General features: G+C 46.4%; 1 pseudogene; it reads left to right on the top strand.

Moving 5' to 3' along the window:
* Nucleotides 1-1878: 1878 nt before the first annotated feature.
* On the top strand, nucleotides 1879-4630 carry LOC121572578 (annotated as a pseudogene).
* Nucleotides 4631-7280: the final 2650 nt, after the last annotated feature.

Here is a 7280-nt window from a genome sequence, read left to right as displayed (position 1 = left end):
GGTTTGACGACGAACATGTAGTGAGGACCAGCCAACAAGAGCGTACAGGTCACAGTGGTGGGTAGCGTATGGAGCTTTGGAGACAAAACGGATGGCACTGTGATAGACTACATCCAATTTGCTGAGTAGAGTGTTGGAGGCTATTTTGTAAATGACATCGCCGAAGTCAAGGATCGGTAGGATAGTCAGTTTTACGAGGGCATGTTTGGCAGCATGAGTGAAGGAGGCTTTGTTGCGAAATAGGAAGCCGATTCTAGATTTAACTTTGGATTGGAGATTCTTTATGTGAGTCTGGAAGGAGAGTTTACAGTCTAACCAGACACCTAGGTATTTGTAGTTGTCCACATACTCTAGGTCAGACCCGTCAAGAGTGGTGATTCTAGTCGGGTGGGCGGGTGCCAGCAGCGTTCGATTGAAAAGAATGCATTTAGTTTTACTAGTGTTTAAGAGCAGTTGGAGGCTACTGAAGGAGTGTTGTATGGCATTGAAGCTCGTTTGGAGGTTTGTTAACACAGTGTCCAATGAAGGGCCAGATGTATACAAAATGGTGTCGTCTGCGTAGAGGTGGATCTGAGAGTCACCAGCAGCAAGAGCGACATCATTGATATACACAGAGAAATGTGTCGGCCCAAGAATTGAACCCTGTGGCACCCCCATAGTCTTGGTCACGTTGAGGGAGAGGTCTCTGACCTCCTCCCTATAGGCTGTCTCACCAGGATCCAGTTGCAGAGGGAGGTGTTTAGTCCCAGGATCCAGTCTGATCAACACCATGGTGCCCTCCAAGCTCATCACTAAGCTAAGGACCCTGGGACTGAACACCTCCCTCTGCAACTGGATCCTGGACTTCCTGATGGGCCGCCCCCAGGTGGTGAGGGTAGGCAACAACACATCCGCCATGCTGACTCTCAACACGGGGGCCCCTCAGGGGTATCTGCTTAGTCCCCTCCTGTACTCCTTGTTCACCTACGACTGCGTGGCCGAGCATGACTCCAACACCCTCATTAAGTTTGCCGATGACACAACACTGGTAGGCCTGATCCCCGGCAACAATGAGACAGCCTATAGGGAGGAGGTCAGAGACCTGGCAGTGTGGTGCCAGGACAACAACTTCTCCCTCAACATCAGTGAGACAAAGGAGCTGATTGTGGACTACAGGAAACAGAGGGCCGAGCACGCCCCCATTCACAACGACTGGGCTGTAGTAGAGTAGGTCGAAAGCTTCAAGATTCTCAGTGTCCACATCACAGATAGATGTTAGTTCAGATAAATTCAGCAAGATGTTGAGGCCTTAACTTTACTCTTCTTTAAGTCACCACACAGAGAGAGAGAGAGAGAGAGAGAGAGAGAGAGAGAGAGAGAGAGAGAGAGAGAGAGAGAGAGAGAGAGAGAGAGAGAGAGAGAGAGAGAGAGAGAGAGAGAGAGAGAGAGAGAGAGAGAGAGAGAGAGAGAGAGAGAGAGAGAGAGAGAGAGAGAGAGAGAGAGAGAGAGAGAGAGAGAGAGAGAGAGAGAGAGAGAGAGAGAGAGAGAGAGAGAGAGAGAGAGAGAGAGAGAGAGAGAGAGACTCGGTTAGCCTACCATTTAAAGTATTTTATTAGGCCTAAGTTGTCTAAAAAGGAAGGAAAATTCAATCATGAGGATACTCTTTTATATAAAATATACCGACGCACAGACAGCACATTGCACAAACAAAACAATCCTCGCAATATCAACTGGAATTACATGGGTGTATTAGTGAACTTTTTGTTGAAAACAAATATTTCAATGGGAAGAGACTGTCACTGGCAAACATGGTTACTGTTATAGTGTGGACACTATATAAATAATTACATTTAATATGTGTTGTACTTACCTGCAGTATAGTATGACTGTTCCTACAACATGTTTAATGTAAGTGATCCGCGCGCAGAGCCTATCTATGCTACAGTGGAGGTAGATGGAAAGCAGATGAGGATGGAGGTTGGCACGGGGGCCTCTGCCTCTGTCATAAGTGAGGAGACCTACAAACAAATGTGGGGCTCAAAACAGGCTTCTGCCCTCACACCGGCAGGGATCAGACTGGGCAGCTCCAATCGTTCCCGTTCTGAAAAGTGACGGCACGGTGCGTATATGTGGGGACTACAAACTCACCATCAACAGGGCCTCTAAGCTAGACGCTTACCCGCTGCCGCGGGTGGAGGACCTGTTCGCGACACTGGCAGGAGGCAAGATGTTCTCAAAGCTTGACATGAGTCACGCCTACCAACAGCTCCTCCTGGACGAGGACTCAAAAGAGTATGTCACAGTCAACACGCACAAAGGCTTGTTCAGGTACAACCACTTGGTTTTCGGAGTGGCGTCCAGCCCAGCCATTTTCCAGAGGACAATGGACAATCTGCTGCAGGGGATCCCTCATGTAGCAGTGTACCTGGATGACATCCTGGTTACAGGGGAGACGGAGGAGGAGCACCTCCACCATCTGGACCAGGTGTTAAAGAGATTGTCTGAGGCAGGGCTGCGCCTGAAGCGTAGCAAGTGCACATTCCAAGCACAGAGTGACATACCTAGGTCACAAGATCACAGCGCAGGGTCTGTGTCCTGTGGAGGACAAAGTCAGGGCAATCAAGGATGCTCCAAACTCCAAGAATGTGTCCGAGCTCAGGTCGTTCCTGGGCATGGTGAACTACTATGGTAAGTTCTTCCCTGAGCTATCAACAGTGTTGGCTCCACTTTATCAGCTGCTCCACAAAGACTGTAAATGGAAGTGGGGGCCAGCACAAGAGAAAGCTTTCAAGGAAGTGAAAGCACTACTATAATCAGCACAACTTCTGGTTCATTTTGACCAAGACAAAGAGATCATCCTGTCATGTGACGCCGCGCCCTATGGCGTCGGGGCAGTACTCTCTCATCAGATGGAGGACGGGTCAGAGAAACCCATTGGATTGGCATCGCGCACGCTGACGAGTGCTGAGAAGGGTTATTCACAGTTAGACAAGGAAGGTCTGGCCATAGTCTTTGCTGTGAAACGCTTCCATCAGTACCTCTGCGGTCGTCATTTCACCATATGCACTGACCACAAATCACTGATGAGCCCTTTCAGTGAATCAAGATGCATTCCTCCCATGGCTTCAGCAAGGATACAGCGCTGGGCCCTCACACTGTCAGCTTACCAGTACACTATAGTGTATAGAGCAGGGAAGGACAATGCAAACGCAGACACGCTCAGCCGTCTCCCGCTACCAGAGATGCCCGCCACAACTGTGGTGCCTCCCGAGACAATTTTCCTAATGGAGAGATTGTCAAACTCACCTGTGAATGCCAAACAGATCAAACAGTGGACAGACCGGGATCCTTTCCTGTCTCAAGTTAAAATATTCCTTATGCAGGGTTGGCCTCCTGTCATAGAGGATGATGGACTAAGACCTTATGCAAAGCACAAAACTGAGCTGAGTGTGCAGGATGGCTGCATACTCTGGGAGTCCAGAGTGGATGTTCCACCCCCTGGCCGTGCACAAGTCATGGATGAGGTCCATGAGGCTCACCCGGGTGCCTCCCGGATGAAAAGTTTAGCCGGATCTTACATCTGGTGGCCTAACATGGATCAGGACGTAGAAAACAAAGTTAAATCATGTTCTGAGTGTCAGAGTAACCAGAAGATGGCGCCGCCCGCGCCACTACATCTGTGGGAGTGGCCTGACTGCCCATGGTCCAGGCTGCACATAGACTTTGCAGGCCCTTTCATGGGTCACATGTTCCTTGTCATGGTGGACACGCACTCCAAGTGGCTGGAGGCTCACATCATGAGCAACATCACAGCGACCATAACCATCGAAAAGCTTTGGCAGGTGTTTGCAACCCATGGTCTGCCTGACTCTCTTCTGTCTGACAACGCAACAACATTTACCTGTGACTTGTTCCAAGAATTCATGCGGAGAAACAGGATTCGCCATGTCCGCAGTGCTCTGTTTCACCCGGCCTCAGAGCGGGCTGTGCAGACACTGAAAGAGGGGCTCAAAAGGATGACTGGGGGAACCATCACAACTAAGCTCTCTCGGTTCTTGTTCCAGTACCGCATCACGCCACAAACAACAACAGGACAGGCTCCAGCGGAGATGTTAATGGGCAGAAAGCCCGTAAGCTCACCTGGATCTACTGCGTCCGGACATCAAAGCACGAGTGGAACAGAAGTAGGAGAAACAAAAAGAGAGACATGACCACCAGGCGAGGGAGAGACAGTTAAAACCCAATGACACTGTCTACATCCGCAACTTCACAAGCAGCCAACGCTGGTTGCCAGGTATCATTCTGAGTCAGAGTGGTCCCGTCTCCTTCGTGGTCAAACTGACTGATGGTCGAGTCATGCGCAGACACCAGGACCACCTACGCCTGCGCAATGACAAAGACAAGACCATGTTTTCAGACGGAACAGCTGTGGGTGGTAGTATACAAGTTGAAACCCCACAGGAAACAGTATCTGAGGAACAGGGGCATTCAGTGGTTCCAGCAGAGGGTGATGGACATTCTCTCACAAACACCCAACCCGCTCCTGTGCCCTCAGACCCAGCTCCACTGGGACACGCCTTACCTGTGTCTCATGGCACACCAGGAGTACTGCGCAGATCACAGCGTAGTCACAAGCCTCCTGAAAGACTAACTCTGTAGTTGAGACTGAGAGACTCGTGGTGTTAGTGTTTGTTTGGACTGTCATTTTTTTGTTTTGTTTACATTTACAGTAACACCAGCAGAAGTTCTACAGTGTTGTGAAGTAAAGAAAAGAAAACACTGATGTGGTTTACTTGTTAACCTTATATTTTCCTTACAGGGGGAATTTAAATTGAGGGGGGAGAAGTGTTATAGTGTGGACACTATATAAATGATTACATTGAATATGTGTTGTACTTACCTGCAGTATAGAATGATTGCTATTCATGTGTGCATGGTTATTATTGGCATTGACTGTGACCTTTCCCCTTTGATGATGTCATCACCAAGAGTCAGATCTGTACAATGTGATTCTACCACAGGTTGAGTTGGCTGTATCGTTCTGCTGTTTTTGTACCGTTTGTACATGGCTGTACACCTTTTATTTATTGGGTTGAAAGTAAAGGAAAGTAATATTGAAATGCGTGTGGGCATTCCTTGTCAAGTTACTACAGTTACAGACCCAAAAACATTATATAGTATCCCCTCCTCGTGAAGAAAAGCTCATGAGCTAATTATAATACACAAAGCAAGCAAAACAATTAAATCATTCAAACATTGGCTAAAATTATGAATAAGATGCTAATGAGATAGACCTATATAAGCAATAGGCCGATAACAATTGAGATGTACAAACTATGGCATAAGTAAACAATGAGCGGATAAGAGGCAATCCATAATTTCGATTAAGACATTAATGAGTGAGCTAAGACGGACATAGTCAATATAACTATTTGTTCAACACTTTTGAAATGTACAGCAACAGAATTCAGAACATGGGCCATTCTTACAGTATTTGCCCTGTACACCAAGTCAGAACCTTAGGATTAATAAAGGGGGCATGTAAGCAGACAATGAAAGCTCTTACAATATTCGATGATGACATTTCTCTAAAACAGGCTATAGGCTACATGTGCACCACCAAGTCAAAACAGTAGGCTAAATTATGAGGGGGAAAGGGACCAAATGATTAGGGTGAGGCACATGGGCTACTAACAGCTTACGACACAACATACACTTAGTATTACTTTCTTAGCTACAGTATTCATACAGTTGAAGTCGGAAGTTTACATACACTTAGGTTGGAGTCATTAAATCGCGTTTTTCAACCACTCCACAAATTTCTTGTTAACATACTATAGTTTTGGCAAGTCGGTTAGGACATCTACTTTGTGCATGACACAAGTAATTTTTCCAACAATTGTTTACAGACATATTATTTCACTTATAATTCACTGTATCACAATTCAAGTGGGTCAGAAGTTTACATACACTAAGTTGACTGTGCATTTAAACAGCTTGGAAGATTCCAGAAATTGATGTCATGGCTTTAGAAGCTTCTGATAGGCTAATTGACATAATTTGAGTCAATTGGAGGTGTACCTGTGGATGTATTTCAAGGCCTACCTTCAAACACAGTGCCTCTTTGCTTGACATCATGGGAAAATGAAAATAAATCAGCCAAGACCTCCACAAGGCTGGTTCATCCTTGGGAGCAATTTCCAAACGCCTGAAGGTACCACGTTCATCTGTACAAACAATAGTACGCAAGTATAAACACCATGGGACCATGCAGCCGTCATACCGCTCAGGAAGGACACGCGTTCTGTCTCCTAGAGATGAACGTACTTTGGTGCGAAAACTGCAAATCAATCCCAGAACAACAGCAAAGGACCTTGTGAAGATGCTGGAGAAAACAGTAAAAAATGTATGCACTCACTAACTGTAAGTCGCTCTGGATAAGAGCGTCTGCTAAATGATAAAAATGTAAAATGTAAAACGAGGCCTATATCGACATAACCTGAAAGGCCGCTCAGCAAGGAAGAAGCCACTGCTCCAAAACCGCAATAAAAAAGCCAGACTACGGTTTGCAACTGCACATGGAGACAAAGATCGTACTTTTGGAGAAATGTCCTCTGGTCTGATGAAACAAAAATAGAACAGTTTGGCCATAATGACCATTGTTATGTTTGGAGGAAAAAGGGGGGATGCTTGCAAGCCGATGAACACCCTCCCAAACGTGAAGCACGGGGCTGGCAGCATCATGTTGTGGGGGGGCTTTGCTGCAGGAGGAACTGGTGCACTTCACAAAATAGATGGCATCATGAGGAAGGAAAATTATGTGGATATATTGTAGCAACATCTCAAGATATCAGTCAGGAAGTTAAAGCTTGGTCGCAAATGGGTCTTCCAAATGGACAATGACCCCAAGCATACTTCCAAAGTTGTGGCAAAATGGCTTAAGGACAACGAAGTCAAGGTATTGGAGTGGCCATCACAAAGCCCTGACCTCAATCCTATAGAACATTTGTGGGCAGAACTGAAAAAGCGTTTGCGAGCAAGGAGACCTACAAACCTGACTCAGTTACACCAGCTCTGTCAGGAGGAATGGGCCAAGATTCACCCAACTTATTGTGGGAAGCTTGTGGAAGGCTACCCTAAACATTTTAAAGGCAATGCTACCAAATACTAATTGAGTGTATGTAAACTTCCCACTGGGAATGTGATGATGACTATTATTCTGACATTTCACATTCTTAAAATAAAGTGGTGATCCTAACTGACCTAATAAAGGGACTAGGATTAAATGTCAGGAATTGTGA

The sequence above is a fragment of the Coregonus clupeaformis genome, unplaced genomic scaffold (assembly GCF_020615455.1).
Source record: "Coregonus clupeaformis isolate EN_2021a unplaced genomic scaffold, ASM2061545v1 scaf0327, whole genome shotgun sequence".
Taxonomy (NCBI): domain Eukaryota; kingdom Metazoa; phylum Chordata; class Actinopteri; order Salmoniformes; family Salmonidae; genus Coregonus; species Coregonus clupeaformis.
This window is presented reverse-complemented; position numbering and strand designations above follow the sequence as displayed.